The 18,097-nt window shown below is 41.7% G+C and overlaps 1 protein-coding gene and 1 non-coding gene across 3 annotated transcripts in view; one reads left to right on the top strand and one right to left on the bottom strand.

Annotated features, from left to right (window-relative positions):
• Window positions 1-18,041, bottom strand: part of Dennd2b (DENN domain containing 2B) — a 187,101-nt gene extending 169,060 nt beyond the window's left edge. For both annotated transcript variants that reach the window (XM_050163406.1, XM_050163409.1), the window contains exon 1: window positions 17,912-18,041. The gene's annotated coding sequence lies outside the window, so the exon portion shown is untranslated. The remainder of the gene's footprint in view (window positions 1-17,911) is intronic.
• Window positions 4,751-4,865, top strand: LOC126514481 (U5 spliceosomal RNA). Its single transcript, XR_007595581.1, has one exon. It is a non-coding gene; the product is annotated as a U5 spliceosomal RNA (small nuclear RNA).
• Window positions 18,042-18,097: the final 56 nt, after the last annotated feature.

Genomic DNA, 18,097 nt, shown 5'->3' with positions numbered 1-18,097 from the left:
AAAAAAAAGGACAGATTCAGACGAAAACTAGCCCTCTAAATGGTTTACAGTGTGTTTAAAAACATACATAGGTTTGGGAGAGAAAAGAAAAAAGATAGAGGAAGTCCTTAAAAAAATATAGTTGGGCATAGTGGCACATGCCTTTAATCCCAGCACTTGGGAAGCAGAGGCAGGGAGATCTCTGTGAGTTCAAGGACAGTCTGGTCTACAGAGTGAGTTCCAGGACAGCCAAAAAAGATACAGAGAAACCTTGTCTCAAAAAAATTAAAAATATAAATAAAAATAAAAGAAATAAGAGTTTTTAAAAAGTCACATAAAGATGGAAAATAAACAGAGAATCTGGATACTGTATGTTATTGTATTGTCTTTGAATTGTTTGATTACTGAGGAAGGAGCAATAGCTGCTAAAAGACATTTGATTATAAATGCTGCTGGATTAATCCATATTTTGGAAGTGCCTTGACTTCAAAATTTAAGTCAAAAGTTAAGTTACTTTGGAGAAGAGGTTTTGCTTTTGTTTCATTCTTAGTTAAGAAAAATAAGGTTTGGGCAAGGAAGACCCCCTGAAAAATCTCCAATGCGAATGAATGGCCCAGATGACTCTACATTTTAAAGGACCTCTGTTGCAGTTTCTTCTGAGTTCTGCACCCAGAACAATCTCAAGGCTGCTGGCTGAGAAGATCAAGCCTCACAGAATAATCCACTAAGGACTTGACCATAATTCTACATAATCCTGAGCAATAGGCCCAACAGTTTATAATTAATATAAGCCTCTGTGTGTTTATTTGGGACTGAATGGCTGTGGAACTGGGTGGGACAGAAACTTCTGTCTACAGCTTTCTCTGAAACTCCAAGTTGATGTAGTGTGGAATGGATACCTCTTCAAAACACTGTCCTTGGTAATCTGGATACCCAAGTCTCTTATTTTATAAATTTGGTTTTCTTTGTTGTTGTTGCTTACTTTGAGACAGTCTCTTGTATCACTGATTGGCCTCAAAGTCCCTATGTAGCCAGGATAACTTTGAACTTCTGATCTTCTTCCCTCTACCTTCCAAGCACTGAGGTTACAGGCTTGCATCATGCCTGCTTCAACTATTCTAGTTTTTGTTTTCCAAATGCTCAGCTTGTTCATTTTTTCTGTAGTATCCAAGCTCTTTACTTGACTGTGATGCTCCCAGCCTCTCTATCAACTCCTTTCCCATCTCTATGACCATTCATCATTGTCTTTCATTACTGCCTGTATAGTTTTCAAGTAGAAAATTTCCCTCCAGGTTTTTCCTACATATAGACATTTTTTTCAAATATTTATTTATTATGTATACAATATTCTGTCTGTGTGTATGCCTGAAGGCCAGAAGAGGGCGCCAGACCTCTTTACAGATGGTTGTGAGCCACCATGTGGTTGCTGGGAATTGAACTCAGGACCTTTGGAAGAGCAGCCAGAGCTCTTAACCACTGAGCCATCTCTCCAGCTCCCTACATATAGACATTTTATCTGTTTACATAGCTTCAGTTAAATATATGGATCTAGAGCTCTAACTTTTCTCTTGTATTTTCTAAACATGAACTTCGAATTTATTTGTGAGGCATTTGTACCTGGAAATACCAGATACTGTGAAGTTAACATCTCTGTCCTGGCTTCCAGCATTCTATGCTCCAATCTCATAACAACTTGTTACCAGAAAATATCACAAAGGTTAACATCTAAATAGGTTCAATACAAATATCATCTCTTTAGTCAAGCCCACTCTGATTTCTTTCTGTCCTAGGCAGAGTACATGAGTTATTCTCCAAGACAGTTCATAGCTCAGGATGCTTGCTCGCCAATACTCTTCAGACACTGGAAGCCTCTTGAAAGCATGGACTAGTCACCTTTCTGTCAGCATCAGCTCCACCTTCAATACCTAGCAACTGCCTCCCATTCACTAGTTATAGCTGTCAAATTACTGTCATTTCTTTTTTTTAAGATTTTAAACATTTTTAACTTTGTATACTGGGGGTAGTATTGTGTACACAGGTGCAGGTACCCCAAGAGGTGCCAGATCCCATGGAGTTGGAATTACAGGCTACTGTGAACCACTTGACATGAAGGCTGGGAACTCAGGTCCTGTGGAAGAGCAGTGCATGTCCTTTGCCAGCCCAAAATTATAGGCATTTCAAATGAACATTACATACACACATACCTACACACACACACAATGTAATCCTTAATTAAGCACAGAATGTAACTAGAAACCTCATCATGTGTGTGCATATATTTCTAGTTTTCCCAGTCTAATCCAAAGACATTCTTCAGAATCACTTGCACATATATAAATCAGAATTTGAAAAGTTAATTTAGTTTTCAAATCACTCCTTCTCCCAAGTAGGCACCCCAAACTTTCCTTAGAATGCAGAACATATGTTTTTTGAAAATATAAAAAAACAAAACAAAACCAAAAAAGAAAAAAAAAGAAAAGACAAAGAGAAATCTTTTTAGAAAGTATCCCCCATATGAAAATGTTGGGAGTGGGTAACGCCCAAGCACCCCAAGCATGCCAACTACCGGCCACTTTTCCCAGAGCTGTTAAGTGATTAAGAAGTAAAGAAGAGACACCCTGAAACAGTATGGATCCTTGTTTCTTTATGCATTGTAAGCCGGCATAAAGAATGTCATTTGTGTGCACGGGTTAGACCTTGTGGACTTTTTGTTTAGTTTTGATTTTTTTTAACTAAGACCTAACGCCAAATTATACTCCCCTGACTTTCCTGTTGAACTGATGCTATGTTGAGATATAAGCACAAACATCTCGTAAGTGTTTTAAATCCATCCAATTGTTTGAGAAGGCATACGTGCTGGGCCATTGAAACCAAAACATTAGAGCTAAGAATTTTGATGAAGATAATAATTGCTTACAGATCAGCTTGTTTTAACTTGCTCAATGAAGAGCAGAGTCCTCTACCACACTTTCATCACGGGCTTTTTCTCTTCATAATCACCACTATAATTAACCCTTTTAAAAGGGAGATTGTCTGTACGTTGTTGTAAGGAAGTTATCAATTAGATTCCATCATTTTCAAAATTTCACTTACCTAAACTTTTTATTAATGTTTTGTGGCTGACTTAAGCATTATTTCCAAAACCCTCAGATGGGACAATAGTTTCCTTGTGTCTTATACTGCTAGGCCATTTCTGTAGGTCTTGAAAGCTGCAGTTGCATCTGAAAGCTGTGATGGGCTCTGCCTCAGTTGGGAGTGATTCCTTCACTCCTACCTACTCCAATTCAATTTTTTTTTTATCATTTGTGAACATCATTTAATGTTCAACTTTTTTTTGAGAAAGGGTCTCGTATAGTCCAGTCTGGCCTCACTATGTATCAAAAATGAGCTCCTAAGTACTGGGACAGATGTATGCAACTATATGCAGTACTATGGACTTGAACTCAGGGCTTCATGTACGCTTGGCAAGAACTCTACCAACTGAGCCATACTGCCAGTCCCTGCATATACACACAAACATGTGTGCGCGCACACACACACACACACACACACACACACACACAATTTTTTTAAAGACAGGTCTCACTATATAGGCCTGGCTGGCATCAAATTCAGAGTGTTCTAACCTCCTGAGTGCTGGGATTAAAGACAAGCACCACTTTGTCCAGCATCAATTCTATTTTTAAGGGCCCTTTCCATGACAGTTCTTATAGGTTGTCTAGGGTGAATTCAATGCCTGAGAAGATGCTAATACTAGTTTATTGATTGACAGAAAGGACCAGGCTCAGTTATCTGCTGGTACCATCCTGCTTCTTTGGATTTCCTAGACCTCCATTTCCTCTATGCAGCTCGAAGTACTAAAAAAAATGAGGTACATTAGAGTTGTGTGACTGGGTTGAGTCAGTCCTCATGATCAGATGGCTGCAGGGCCAAACCATCCAGAAATCAAAAGGACTTCAAGGCAAAGGTAAAAAGTCATGAACAGACCAGGTACTACCCTCAAGAAGAAGATAAATAATGGAACTAGGGAGAATCCAGGATTTGATAAATCCCTGGCAGAACTCTAGAGACCTCTCTTAGCAAACTATGTTTGAAAAAAAAATTAAAAAAAATAAAATAAAATAACTATGTTTGTTATTCTCTCAAAGCAGGAAGCTCTCCATCTCAGAAGCCTTCAGTTTATGACTGAAACCTCAAAAGGAGAAAGATGTAAGGAACCTATGTTGTCCAAAAGAACTAAGAGGTTGACTAGGCATAGTGGTACAAGCTTTAATCCTAGCACTCAGCAGGCAAAAGCAAGTGAATTCTATGAGTTAGAGGCCAGCCTGGTCTACATACTGGGTTCTAGGCCAACTAGAGCAACGTAGTAAGATGCTATCTCAAAAACAAAATAAAACAAAAAAACTAAGGGACAGATTCTTGGTTTAGTTGTGGTTGTCTTTGGAGAAGGTGAAAGAGAGGTGTGAAGGTCTATGCATAGAACCAATGAAAACTACTGTGTTCTTCTCTATCATCTCTGCCTTACTCCTTCAGGGCAGGGTCTCATGTTGGACCTATATCAAGGTTGGCAGTGAACAAGCCCCAGCAATTCTCTTGTCTCCATTCCCCCACATCACTAGAGTTACTGGCCACTACCACATCCGTACGTCTTTTCCTAACATGAATACTGAGGATTCAAACTTGGGTTCTGGTCCTTGTGCAAGGATACACTCTTATCCACTAGCCAATATCCCACCAAGGAGCTGTATTCTTTTTTAAAAACCTATGTGTGATATTCTGGTTTCTCTTCAGATCGTATAAATCTTTCGCCTTTTACTAAAGATTTCCGTGGAGAGAAACACAAAAATAAATAAATATCTGTGTGTGTTCGCATATATGTATGTACAGGTGTGTGTACAGGTCATAAAGGAGTCAGTAAACCTCCTTCTACATGTGGTCCCTGGAGACTAAACTCAGGTCACCAGGCTTGACAGCCAAAGTATTTCACCTGTTGAGTCATCTTTTAGGACCCAAGCTACTCAATGTTTTTAAACCTTTATTTTCTCATTAATGAAGCCCATCTGTGTAACTACCGCAACTTGAATCCTTACTTCTTTTGTTCTTCCAAATTCGCTCAGGTAATTCACTGTGTGTACATGATCTACATCATCACAAAGGGATCCAAAGGGTGCGGCCTAGCTGAGGTTGTTCCAGGGCCAGGTTCTAATGGTAGGAATTACATTCGAGCCTCTAAACTATGGCCGTTTATATATTCTTCCAATCTACCTCCCACTGGTATTTGTGTTACATCTTTTACTTTTTTCTCCGTGGCCTGATGTTTACATGGATTCTTGCCCTTCAGAAACCACTGGATTTTCTAATCTGTGACCTTGTTCTGAGTTTGGGCCACAGATACATTCCCAGTCTGAAACATTTTTGTGGCATCAGATCTCTGGCCCAAGTCACACCATAAATTCTTTCTCTTGCCACTATCCCCATGCTGTTCACTGCTGTGCTGTGGCTTCTGTCCCTCCTCCCCAGTCACTGCTGCCTGCAGTTCTGGTGCTTACCCAAATTATAGAAATCTTATTTAGAGCATCTAGCAGGATAAAAGAATTAAGTAATGTTGAGTTTATCTAACAATACTATGTAGAGAAGATGGGAACCTGCTCACAATGAACTAAGTGGCTGTGTCTTTCTGTATCTCAAGTTCACCGTCTTTTAAGGTTTTTTTTTTAAATTTATTTTGATTTTGTGTGTATGAGTGTTTCGCCTGCAAGTGTGTCTGTGTAACGTGTGCATGAAGTGCCCATAGAGGTCATAAAAGAGCATCAGATCCCCCTGGAACCGGAATTACCATTGGTTGTGAATTGACATGTGGGCGCTGGGATCCTCTGAAAGAGCTGCCAGTGTTCTTAACCACTAAGTCATCTCTCCAGCCCCATCTGTTTGTTTCCCTTTTGTTTTTTGAAAGAAGGTCTCACTGTATAGGCCTGTTTGGCCTGTAACTTTCTATGTAGACCCAAGCTAGCCTTGAACTCACAGAGATCCACTTGGCTCTGCCTCCAGAACACTGAGATTAAAGGGATATGCCATCATGCCTGGCTTCTTAAAAAAAAAAATTTTTTTTGTTTTTTGAGACAGGGTTTCTCTGTGGTTTTGGATCCTGTCCTGGAACTAGCTCTTGTAAACCAGGCTGGTCTCGAACTCACAGAGATCCGCCTGCCTCTGCCTCCTGAGTGCTGGGATTAAAGGCGTGCGCCACCACTTTTTAAATTTTTTTTTTTTTGGAAAAAAAAATTTTTTTAAAGATTTATTTATTATGTATACAGTGTTCTGCCTGCATGTTTGCCTGCAGGCCAGAAGAGGGCACCAGATCTCATTACATATGGTTTTGAGCCACCATGTGTTTGCTGAGAATTGAACTCAGAACCTCTGGAAGAGCAGCCAGTGCTCTTAACCTCTGAGCAATCTTTCCAGCCCCCCCTTTTAAATTTTTGATTACATTTAATATGGGGGGCACACGCATGCATGCATGCATGCACACTTAGAGGTCAGAAGCCAACTTGGAGGAGTTAGTTCTCTCCTACCGTGGAACGTGGCAACGTTAGGATTGAACTCAGGTCATCAAGCTTGGTGGTGAGTGCCCTACCAAACACACTCTCACTAAGACATCTCACCAGCCCCTAATTAAGGTTTCAGACTTATCTGAAAATCTTTTAGAAGGATATTCTGAGTACATTTTATTGAATTAACTCACTTTCCCCTAGCCTATGACTAAAGCAGATGCCTTTCCTCTCACAAACTGGGTTCCCATTGCTCTGACACATGGCACAGTGCTGAGATGTTCTATGAAGAAGTTCAAGGAGACCCTCGTTTCAGTTCCTAGGGAAGCTGGATCTAGAAGGGGTAAACAGAAGCAAACAGTTTCCTGACGCTGTGCCAAAGTTCTGTGTCAACTGCCTGGCAGGAAATGCTTTCAGAGGATAGAGATAAACAGACTATCATCTTCTGGGATTCTCTCTCTCTCTCTCTCTCTCTCTCTCTCTCTCTCTCTCTCTCTCCTCACAAAACAAACGCACTGGATTTAATCAGCATCACACAGAGGGTGAACAGAAAAAGGCACTGAGAATGCTTGAATGATGGTACCTTGTCTTCATTAGGGTTTCTACTACTGTGAAGAGGGAGACACCATGGCCACAGCACCTCTTAAAAAGGAAAACACTTAATTGGGGCTGGCTTACAGTTTCAGAGGTTCAATCCATTATTATCATGGCAGGAGCATGGTAGTGTGCAGGCAAGCATGGTACTAGAAAGGAGCTGAGAATTCTACATCTTGATCCTCAGGCAGAAGGGAGTGGACTGACTCTGAGACCTCAAAGCCCACACCAACAGTGACACACTTCCTCCAGCAAAGTCACACCTCCTAATAGTGCCACTCCCTATGGGCCAAGCATTCAAACAAATGAGTCTATGGGGGCCAAACCCACTCAAAACACCACACATGTAGGGCACATGACAGCTACATGGGCTGCACTTCACTTCTAACTTACATGAATTTCATTGCTCAAGAAGCATATATATATAGTCAAAATGTCTTATGGAACTGTCATGGTAAATTAAATCTTGTCTTTCTAGTAATTTCCATGATAGCCTTATGAGAAGTTTTTATTTTAGGGTTTTTTTTTAATAGGATTTTACTCTGTAACCCAGTCTATCCTGGAACTTACTATGCAGACCAAGCTGGGTTTGAACTCACAGTTATCCTCCTGCCTCAGTTTCTCAAGTGCTGAGATTATAGGCACATCACCTGTCTAGTTTTTTAATTATTTTTCTTGAACTGGAGAACTAGCTCAGTTGTTAAGAGCATTGGCTGCTCTTCAGGAGGAACAAGATTCAATCCCCACCAATCACATGACAGATTCACAATGTCTGTAACTTCAGTCCTAAGGGATCTGACACCCTCTTCTGGCCTCTAAAGGCACCAGGCAGGCATGTAGTACACATGCATATATGTGGGCAAACCATCCATACACATAAATATGGGATTTGTTTGTTTGCTTGTTGTTCTGAGACAAAAGTTTCTCTGTGTAGCCCTGGATGTCCTGGAACTCGCTCTGCAGACCAGGCTGGCCTCGAACTCAGAGATTCAACTGTTTCTGACTCCTGAGTACTGGGATTAAAGACATGCACCACCACCACAATATAAAATGATTTTTAAAAAGAAATTAATTTTTTTCTTATGTGGGGAAAAGAGGCAGTGTCACTGGCCCAGGCTGGCCCTGAACTCTCTATATGTCTATGAATGAACCTGAATTGATCTTCCTGCCTTCACTTACTGAATGCTGGGATTACAGGCATGTGCCACCACACTCAGGGTGGTGCTGGGGATTAAATGTCGGTCTTCATGCATGCTAGACAAACACTCTACCCAACTGAGCCTAATCCTTAGTCTTTATGTATTTTTCTATCTTTTTTCTTCCTTCCATCCATATATCCTTCAACAGCCTTACTTCAGATCCTCCTGCCTTTGCCTCTTCAATATTGGGGTTAGATACAAGCCACCACACCTAGTTCTTAATACTTTAGCCCTATAGAATTCTAATTCTTTCTTACACTTTTTACATAACCATAAAATTTTCATACTATGTTGGATCTATTATCTCAATTGAGTTTGGACTGACACTTAGGCCAGATGAGTAATTTGATTGTAGCCTACAATAAAGTTATTCATAGGTACAGCAGATCACTCCAAAACCTTTTCCAATACATTTCTGTCTGCCCCAATTGTGTATAAGAAATTATACCTGACACTTCTGCAATTTACTTTTACTTTCTTTATCTGCAGAAAGATGATGATGATATATGGGTTGACTGAGACAGCCTACTATGAACCAAAGAAATCTACTGTCCTCCAAAAAGTCCGCTTGGCCTTTTCTGTCTGCTTTTTCTACCAGTCACCAGTGCATTCAGCTCCAAACCCAACTACCTGTAGTCACTTTCTCTTTTCTCAAGTTAGTAGTGTCCTCTGTCCCAAACAACTTTGTGTCCAATCTTTCCCAGTAACAATGAGGAATAAAACTCCCACACCCAAGAAAACAAATTTGCATGCAACAGATCCATTTCTGTACCTGCTATGCCTCAGCCTAGTCCAGGCACCTCAGATAACAATCTGAGCCTATCTCTTTTTCAGGGTCCTTCCCCACATTCCATGTTCATGCTCCATCAGGTGTTATTTCAAATATCTACCAAAGAAGGGCATCACTGCCTTAGTTACTACTACAGGGAAGCAACTGGAAGCTTGTGTGGACTCTTTAATGTTTCTCCTCAACATGAGGAAGAGTAGGAAATAACAGAAACCATTCTTCTCAATAATTGCATAAGCAGAATCTAATAGATGCAACTGTTTTTGGAAGTCTGGGGTCTACCGAAGGATTGCCACTTCCTCGGTAAGGCTTGGACAGACTTGTGGCTTAGTTAGGGTTTCTGCTGGTGTGAAGAGACACCATGACCATGACAACTTTTTGTTTTATTTCGTTTTGATTTTTCAAAACAAGGCTTCTCTGTGTTGCCCTGGCAGTACTGGAAATAGCTCTGTAGACCAGGCTGTCCTTGAACTCACAGAGATCTGCCTGCCTCTGCCTCCTGAGTGCTGGGATTAAAGGCATGTGCCACCTCACCCATTGACTAGACCGTTGCAACTCTTATAAAGAAAAAAACATTTAATTGGGGTGGCTTAAATTTTCAGAGGTTTAAGTCATCATTGCGGAATATTATTTTAAGGTGTGTTGCTTTGGTTTTTGCTGCATTTGTTTAACTCTGTGATTCATTGCCTGTGTAAAACACCTGATGGTTTAATAAAGAGCTGAATGGCCAATAGCAAGGCAGGAGCAAGGATAAACGGGGCTGGCATGCAGAGAGTATAAACAGAAGGAGAAACAAGGAAGAAGGAGCAAGAGAACAAGGAGAGGAGGACATCAAGGACCAGTCACCCACTTACACAGAAAGTCACAGAGAAAGAAGTAAAGTGTACAGAAATAGAAAAAGATAGAAGCCCAGAGGCAAAAGGTAGTCAGGATAATTTAAGAAAAGCTGGCAAAGGCCAGGCGGTGGTGGCGCATGCCTTTAATCCCAGCACTCGGGAGGCAGAGGCAGGCGGATCTCTGGGAGTTCAAGGCCAGCCTGGTCTACAAGAGCTAGTTCCAGGATAGGCACCAAAGCTACAGAGAAACCCTGTCTTGAAAAACCAAAAGAGAGAGAGAGAGAGAGAGAGAGAGAGAGAGAGAGAGAGAGAGAGAGAGAGAGAGAGAAACTGGTAAGAAACAAGTCAAGCTAAGGCCAGGCATTCATAATAAAGAATCTTCTGTGTGTGATTTATTTGGAAGCTTGTGATTTATGTGGCAGCCCCCCTAAAAAAGCCATAAGAGTGAAGTATCATACAACAGTTCATTATCATTATGGTGTGACATGGTGGCCAGACATGGTGCTGGAGAAGGAGCTGACCCACAGGCAGCAGGAAGTAGTCTGAGACACTAGGTGTGGCTTGAGCATATATGAAACCTCAAAGTCCACCCCCAAAGGGACACATTTCCTCCAAAAAGGCCATATCTACTCCAACAAAGCCATAGCTCCTAATATTGCCACTCCCTATGAGCTTATGAGGGCCAATCACATTCAAACTACCACAGACTGTAAATTCCAATGAACTAGAAAGACTGAACTCTTTGCATGGCAGAAGCTATCCATTCTCCCCACCTATGTCAGCAGTGTGACTACACTCCCGGAACAGCTTGCATGAGGCTTATGGCAGCCAATTTCCTCCAATTATTGACATCTCTGCTCTGACTACTGATTATATCTTTTCCTCACAAAAGTGTAAGCAAAGGAACCCTACAGAAAACAAAAGTTCTACAAACCAGTTTGGATCAAGACTGTCTGTCCATCCCTGTGTGCTAAAAGCTTAGTTGTCATCTTGATGCTTTCAGGAGGAGGTGGTACAGGAGAAGGTAGGAGGTTTTCCAGTCAAGGGAGCCATATACCCTTATAGGAGATTATGTCGTTTAATCACAGCATTTGGGAGGCAGAGGCAGGTGGATCTCTGAGTTCTAGGCCAGCCTGATCTACAGGAGTTCTAGAACAGCCAGGGCTACACAGAGAGACCTTATGGGGTGGGGGAAGGAAGAGAAAGAAAAAAAGTGGATGTGGTGGTACATGCCTTTAACCCAGAGGTAGGCAGTGCAGGTGGATCTCTGTGAGTTCGAGGCCAGCAAATCCCAGGACAGGCAAGGCTACATAAAGACCTTGCTTCAAAAAAGAGAGAAACAGAGACAGACATGCTAGGATAGCCTCACTCAGAGCTTAAAAAGATGAAAAAGATTATGCTGTAAAACTGAAATTTTTTTCAACAAATTAGACAACTTAAATGAAATAGACAAATTCTAAGACAGAAAGAATGAGAACTGGCTCAAAAAGGAACAGAAAATATAAACAGATCTAAGACAAGCAAAGAAATTGAGTTAATTAAAAATCTTCCCACAAAGAAAAGCTCGGATACAGATGTTTTCAATCAAATAAGAATGATACCATTTCTACACACTCTTCCAGAAAACAGAACATTTCCTAAGTCTATGAAGCCAAAATCTTGTACCAATTCTGATGTGGGAAGGTCATATATCAATCTGTTGATTTCACTGGTTAATAAAGAAACTGCCTTGGCCCATTTGATAGGCCAGCCCTTAGGTGGGTGGAGTAAACAGAACAGAATGCTGGAAGTGAGGCAATCGCCATGCCTCTCCTCTCTGAGCCAGACGTGATGAAGCTCCAGCCCAAGATGGACGTACACTAGAATCCTTTCTGGGTAAGCCACCACTTCATGGTGCTACACAGATTATTAGAAATGGGTTAGTCAAGATGTGAGAGTTAGCCAAGAAGAGGCTAGATATAATGGGCCAAGCAGTGTTTAAAAGAATACAATTTGTATGTTGTTATTTCGGGTCATAAGCTAGCCAGGCGACAGGAGCCGGGTGGCAGGAACGCAGCCCACTGCTCCTTCTACATAATTCAGAGACACAAAATAGAAAACTAGAGATCAAATCCCTCCTGAAGATACAAACAAATATTTTCAATAAAATGTTAGCAAGCCAAATCCAGCAAAATGTAAAAAGATTATACATAGTGGTGTGATATTTATCCCAGGAACAAGAAACTAGGCTGGAATATTTAAGACCCTATCTCAAAAAAAAAATCAAGAAAGGAGCTAGGGGGAAGAAGGAGGAAGGCAAGAAGTAGGGAGGTGAAGTTAGGAAGCAGAAAGATGGTAAGGGAGGAAGGAAAAAAATACCATGATAATTAATATTGGTTGCCAATATATCCAAATATAGACACCAAGGATATATATCATCTAGGAAACAAGCCTCTGGGTATACCTGCGAGAGACTGTCTTGATTGGGTTAACTGAAGCAAGAAGACTATCCTAAAAGTGGATGGTACCATTTCCTGCTCTTGGGCCCTAGATTCCATAAAAACGAGAAAGTTAACTAAACACCAGCAATCACTGAAAGAAAATATGCTGGGGGATGCTAACCAGGTGCTGAGCAGGCTTTATTAAATCCTCCAGGCTGCAATCGGGATGGGAAGAGATTGCAGCCCCAGAGACGGTTACAGAGTGAACTTTATAGCGAATAGGATAGCAGTAAGCTTGAGGCTAGCTGGTCAGGCCCTGATTGGCTGCAGAAAGAACATTTCCAAATAAGGGTGTGGAAGCATGAAGTCTAATGCAGCCTAGTGGAAATTTCGAATGCAGAACTCATCACTATCTTGTAAGAAGCTCATTGGTGGACTGAGACAAAATGGCATTACCAATGTTAAACCCCATCAATCATTATTCTCTGCCTCCTGATTTTGGATGCCACATGAGCAGCTGTTTCCATTGCCGGCTGCCAGGACTTCCCAGTACCCTGGAGCTGTACACCACAGTAATCCCTTCACAGATTTGTCAGAGTTATTCTACCATAGCTACAGGGAAAGAAAAACACAAATAATAATCACTCTATAACACTGATAAAAAGAAACTAGAGAAAACTGAAAGAAATGTGTAGTCTATGTTCATGAATTCAAAAGTCTAATGTGTTTTCCTTCTTTCTTTTCTGTTTTCCCCTTGAGACAGGGTTTCTTCGTGTAGCCCTGGCTATCCTGGAACTCACTCTGTAGACAAGGCTGGTCTCAAACTCACAGAGTTCCACCTGCCTCTGCCTCCCGAAAGCTAGGATTAAAGGTGTGTGCCACCACCACCCAACCAACATGTTTTCTTAAGATTTACCTTTATTTATGTATATGTGCATGTGCTTGTGTGTGTGACATGTATGAGCAGGTGACTGTGGAGGTGAAGAGAAGGCAGTGGTGAGATCCTCAATGTGGGTGCTGGGAACCAAACTCGGGTCCTCTGGAAGAGAAGCAATCCCTCTTACTCACTGGGCCATCTCTAGCCCTCCAATATTGTTAAGATTGCAGTTCTCCCCAAACTGACCTAAAATTAAACTCAACTCCTATCAGAACACCAGAAGTCTTTATACAAAACTTTACATATTTTCTGAAATATAAATAACCTAGATTATCAAAACAACTTTGAAAGTACAGAACATAGTTTATGTACTATTTCAATATTTACACTTCTCAACTTCTAGACTTATCATAAACTTACAAAAGAGTATAGTATATGCCATACATATGGATCAATGGAACAAAATTAAAAGATCAGGAATTAATTTCTGTATACTCATAGTCAACTAACTTTTGACAAAAGTACCAAATGCTATCTAATTTAAAGGGATAGTCTTTTAGACAAATGGTATCTAAAGAGATGAGTTTATACTTCATATAACATATAAACTAAATAAAATATTAAAATTTTAGAAGACAGAAGAAAAATGTTGAATTGGGCAAAAATTACATATGACACCAAAAGCACAACCCATAGAAGAAACTACTACACTGCACTTCATCATAATTTAAAACTTGGTGCTTCAAAAGACATCATTAATAAAATGAAAGGGGAGAGTATGGAGAGATGGTTCCATGGTTGAGAGCACTTGCTGTTCTTCCGGAGGACCCAGGTTCTATTCCCAGAACCCACATGGAGGCTCACAACTGTAAATAACTCCAGTTCTGATGTGGGAGTGATTTCTTATTAATAAAGAAACTGCCTAGGCCCATTTGATAGGCCAACCCTTAGGTAGGCGGAGAAAACAGAACAGGATGCTGGGAAAAAGGAGCTGAGTCAAGGAGTCGCCATGATTCTCCCGCTCCAGACAGACGCAGGTTAAGATCCTCTCTGGTAAGCCAGCTCGTGGGCTACACAGAATATTAGAAATGGGTTAGAACAATATGTAAGAGCTAGCCAATAAGAAGCTGGAACTAGCCGGGCCAGGCAGTGTTTAATAGAATACAGTTTCCGTGTAATTATTTCAGGGCATAACCTAGCCATGCGGGCGGCCGGGTGCCAGGGACGCAGCCTCGCCGCTCCTACTTCAACACAGTCCCAGCGGATCTGATGCCCTCTTCTGTCCTCCATGGTCACTACAAGCATATGGAGTACATACATACAAGCAGGTGAAACATCCATAATGTCTTCTACTGGCTTCCATGTGCACTGCACACCTCTCATACACATGCATACAAGCAGGCAAAAGACCCATACACATAAAATAAATCTCAGAAGAAATTCTTAAGGAAAATGAAAGTGGGGCTGGAGAAATGGCTCAGTAGTTGAAGCACTGGCTATCCTTCAGAAGACTGGGGTTCAGTTCCCATCATTCACATGGTGGCTCACAACCATCTGTTCCTCCACTTCCAGGGGATATCATGTCCTCTTCCAGCCTCTGTGGTCACCTTCACACACATGGTGCACATGCATCCATGCAGGCAAACCTCAAATGCATGTAAAATAAAATAAATCTTTTAAAAATATATTTATTTATTATGTATACAGTGTTCTGCCTGCATGTGTGCCTGTAGGCCAGAAGAGGGCAGCAGATCTCATTACAGATGGTTGTGAGCCACCATGTGGTTGCTGAGAATTGAACTCAGGACCTCTGGAAGAACAGGCAGTGCTCTTACTGTTGAGCTATCTTACCAGCCCAAAATAAATCTTTTTTAAAAATAAAAAAATTAAAGATGAGGAGATATTTAATAGGTAAAATGCTTGCCATGCAAACATAGAGATCTGAGTTGGGACCACCCAGATGCCCAGAATCCATATAAAACCTGGACAGGGCAGTGTGCATTCATTGTCTATTGCTGGGGAAGCAGAGACAAGAGGGTTTCTGGAGCTTGCTAGTCAGCTATTCTAGTCAAACTGGCAAGCACCAGGTTCATTGAGACCCTGTCTCAAAAATTAAGATAAATCTCAACTGAATCTAGTATCAACCCATAACCTCCAAATACACAACACACACACAAACAGTTGTGATAATTCCTCCCATGGAAAGGATCTCTTTATAAGGTCCCAACAACAAGCCAAATATGATTCCACCAAAGTACACTCTGGAAAACCAATGAATTTGTTAGGCTTCCTTAGAGTGAGATATGAGGGTTAATGGGCAGCATCATGAGTAATTCACAAACTGTCACACAGTCTGGATGCTGGCTTCCTCAAAGCCACAGAGATAGAGGCCCTTCCCGTTTTTCCCCACCAGCCTAGCTATATCCTAAGAACTCTCCCTGAGACCTGGGTCCCTAAGCAATTAGGGCATATTGCATACCAACTGCTGGAAGGCACAGTTGGAGACCCGCGTCAAAGGTCCAATGACCCTCTTCAGCCCTTTCTTCTATGGGGGAAAGTCAGTAGTCCACAAACATGATACAGGGATATTTGCACGCAAGCACAGCTGATGTGATGGAGATGGTGGCTGTTTTGCTGATAGGACACACTTTACAACACCACCCCACCCACGCACAAAGAAAATGAACTGCTAGTAAGGCACTTGACTAGTGTGCAAATGGCCATGGGTACTTTAATCCTCAGCACTGAAAAGATTTAAAAAATGAAAAATATATTATAAATTATACATCCAATAAAGTATCTTTTATTCAGTATTTGAACTCTCATTACTAAATAATATTTTTTTTAAAAAAGACATACAAACCATATTAAAAACAAATAAAGGACACGAACAGGGTTTTTAGCAAAGAAGAAACAGGAACAGCTAGAAATAACAAGAAGAAAGTCTACAGCAGCACCAGTCATTATGAAATATTAACTGAAGCCTCAAGGAGCTGCTACTTCACACTCACAGCAATAGTAAAATGACTTTAATTTTTTTAAAAAAGAAAACAACAAATGGCGGACTAAAGTGGCGCACGCCTTTAATCCCAGCACTCAGGAGGCAGAGGCAGGCAGATCTCTGAGTTCGAGGCCAGCCTGGTCTACAGAGTTCCTGGCTGTCACACAAAGAACCCCTGTCTCAAACAAACAAAGTTTAAAAAACCACAAATGCTAGAGTGGATGAGGAAAAACTATCAGATGTGGGAATATAAACATAAAACAGTACAGCCACTTTCGCATAATGAAAACAAATTTAAAATATCCTCAAAATTTTCATTTCACAGTATCTGCTCAAGAGAAATGAAAATGTCTATAGAGTCTTATATGCCTTATCAGAATAGCCCTCAAACTGGAAATAATTCCGAATGATGAATAAACAAAATACAATCTATTCATTTAGTGGAATATTATTTATCCATTAAAAAGAATGAAGTACTAAAATATACTATAACTCAGATGTACCTCAAAGCAATCTAAGTGAAAGAGACCAGTCCAAAGGGGTCACACACCATTTGATTCTATTTATATGAATTGCCTGAAAGGGGCGGTTAGGGAGATGGCAACCAGAATAGCGGCTACCTAGGTCCAAGTAGGAGTGAGAATTCTTTATAAATGGTGGATACTAGGCTACTTTTTTTCCTCTATTTTTTTACGTGTGGGTGGATATGGCACTTGTGTGCAAAGAATGTGTGTGGCGGTGGGACAGCAACTTTAGGAGAGGGTTCTCACCTTTCCACCTTGTTCGAGTCAGGCAGGGTCTTGCTGCGGCTTCTCTGAAGCACACACTTCACGCTACCTAGCCCAGGAGCTCTGGCCAAGTTTCCTACCGCCACCACCAGTGGCACCGTGGGAGAGCAGGGCTAAGGCATGCACACCACAGTGGCTGGCTTTTTACATAGATTCCAGGGAGCAACTCAGGTAGTTAGGCTTGTAGGGCAAATGCTTCCCCGGAGCCTCCCTCCCAAACCACCTCTCCGGCCCCACACTGCATTCCAGCTAATTAAAATATTCCAAAGCAGGACTGTGATGAGATTGGTACAACTATGACATTTTATTAAGATTCACTGAATTATATACTTAAAAACATGTGAATTCATGGCTAATCAAGCCCATCCATTGACACATCCTACAGTCTGAGAATTCCTGTATGGGAACCACCCCCATTGAGAAGTGTTCCTTCAGGTGGGCCTTTCGCCCCATTCATGCCCTGCTGCGCACCAGGGGGTGGGTACTGCTGCAGTTGTGAAAAGTAAATGACCCATTTCTTACTTTAAAGTGATGTAATTCATGCTTATAAGAGGGTCCAGATCCAACGGGGAAGAGACTGAGGAGGGCCAGCCTGGTCTACATAGTGAGTCTCCAGCCCAGTCCAGCCAAGGCTAGACAGAGATTCCCTGTCTCGACAAAACGAAACAAACCACTAAATTCACAAACAAAATCGTGTGAATCCATCCTTCCATGGGAGAGACGAAGAAGCTGCAGGGAGGGATGTCAAGACGCCCACACACTCCTCTGGCATCCCCCCCCCCCCAAGTCGGCCGGTCCCCATACCCACAGCCCCAGGCCTGTCTGGCCTCCATCCCCAGCCTTGAGCGCTCTTCTGACAGAAGAGCGCCCGGTCCCCAGCCTTACCTCCTCAGGCGAGTTGCTCAGCTAGCCTCATCACCTCCTCACACAAAAGTGGTTTGCGAGCGGCGATTCCCCTGAACGTGGAACGAAAGAGCCGCTGCAGACACCCACATCTCAAAACTGTTTCAGCGCAACAAGCCCCGGGGTTCACGCTGACCCGACCCAGCGGACGAGACCTCGAATAATCAC

The sequence above is a fragment of the Alexandromys fortis genome, unplaced genomic scaffold (assembly GCF_014885135.2).
Source record: "Alexandromys fortis isolate MF-2015 unplaced genomic scaffold, M_Fortis_MF-2015_v1.1 scaffold_129, whole genome shotgun sequence".
NCBI lineage: Eukaryota > Metazoa > Chordata > Mammalia > Rodentia > Cricetidae > Alexandromys > Alexandromys fortis.
This window is presented reverse-complemented; position numbering and strand designations above follow the sequence as displayed.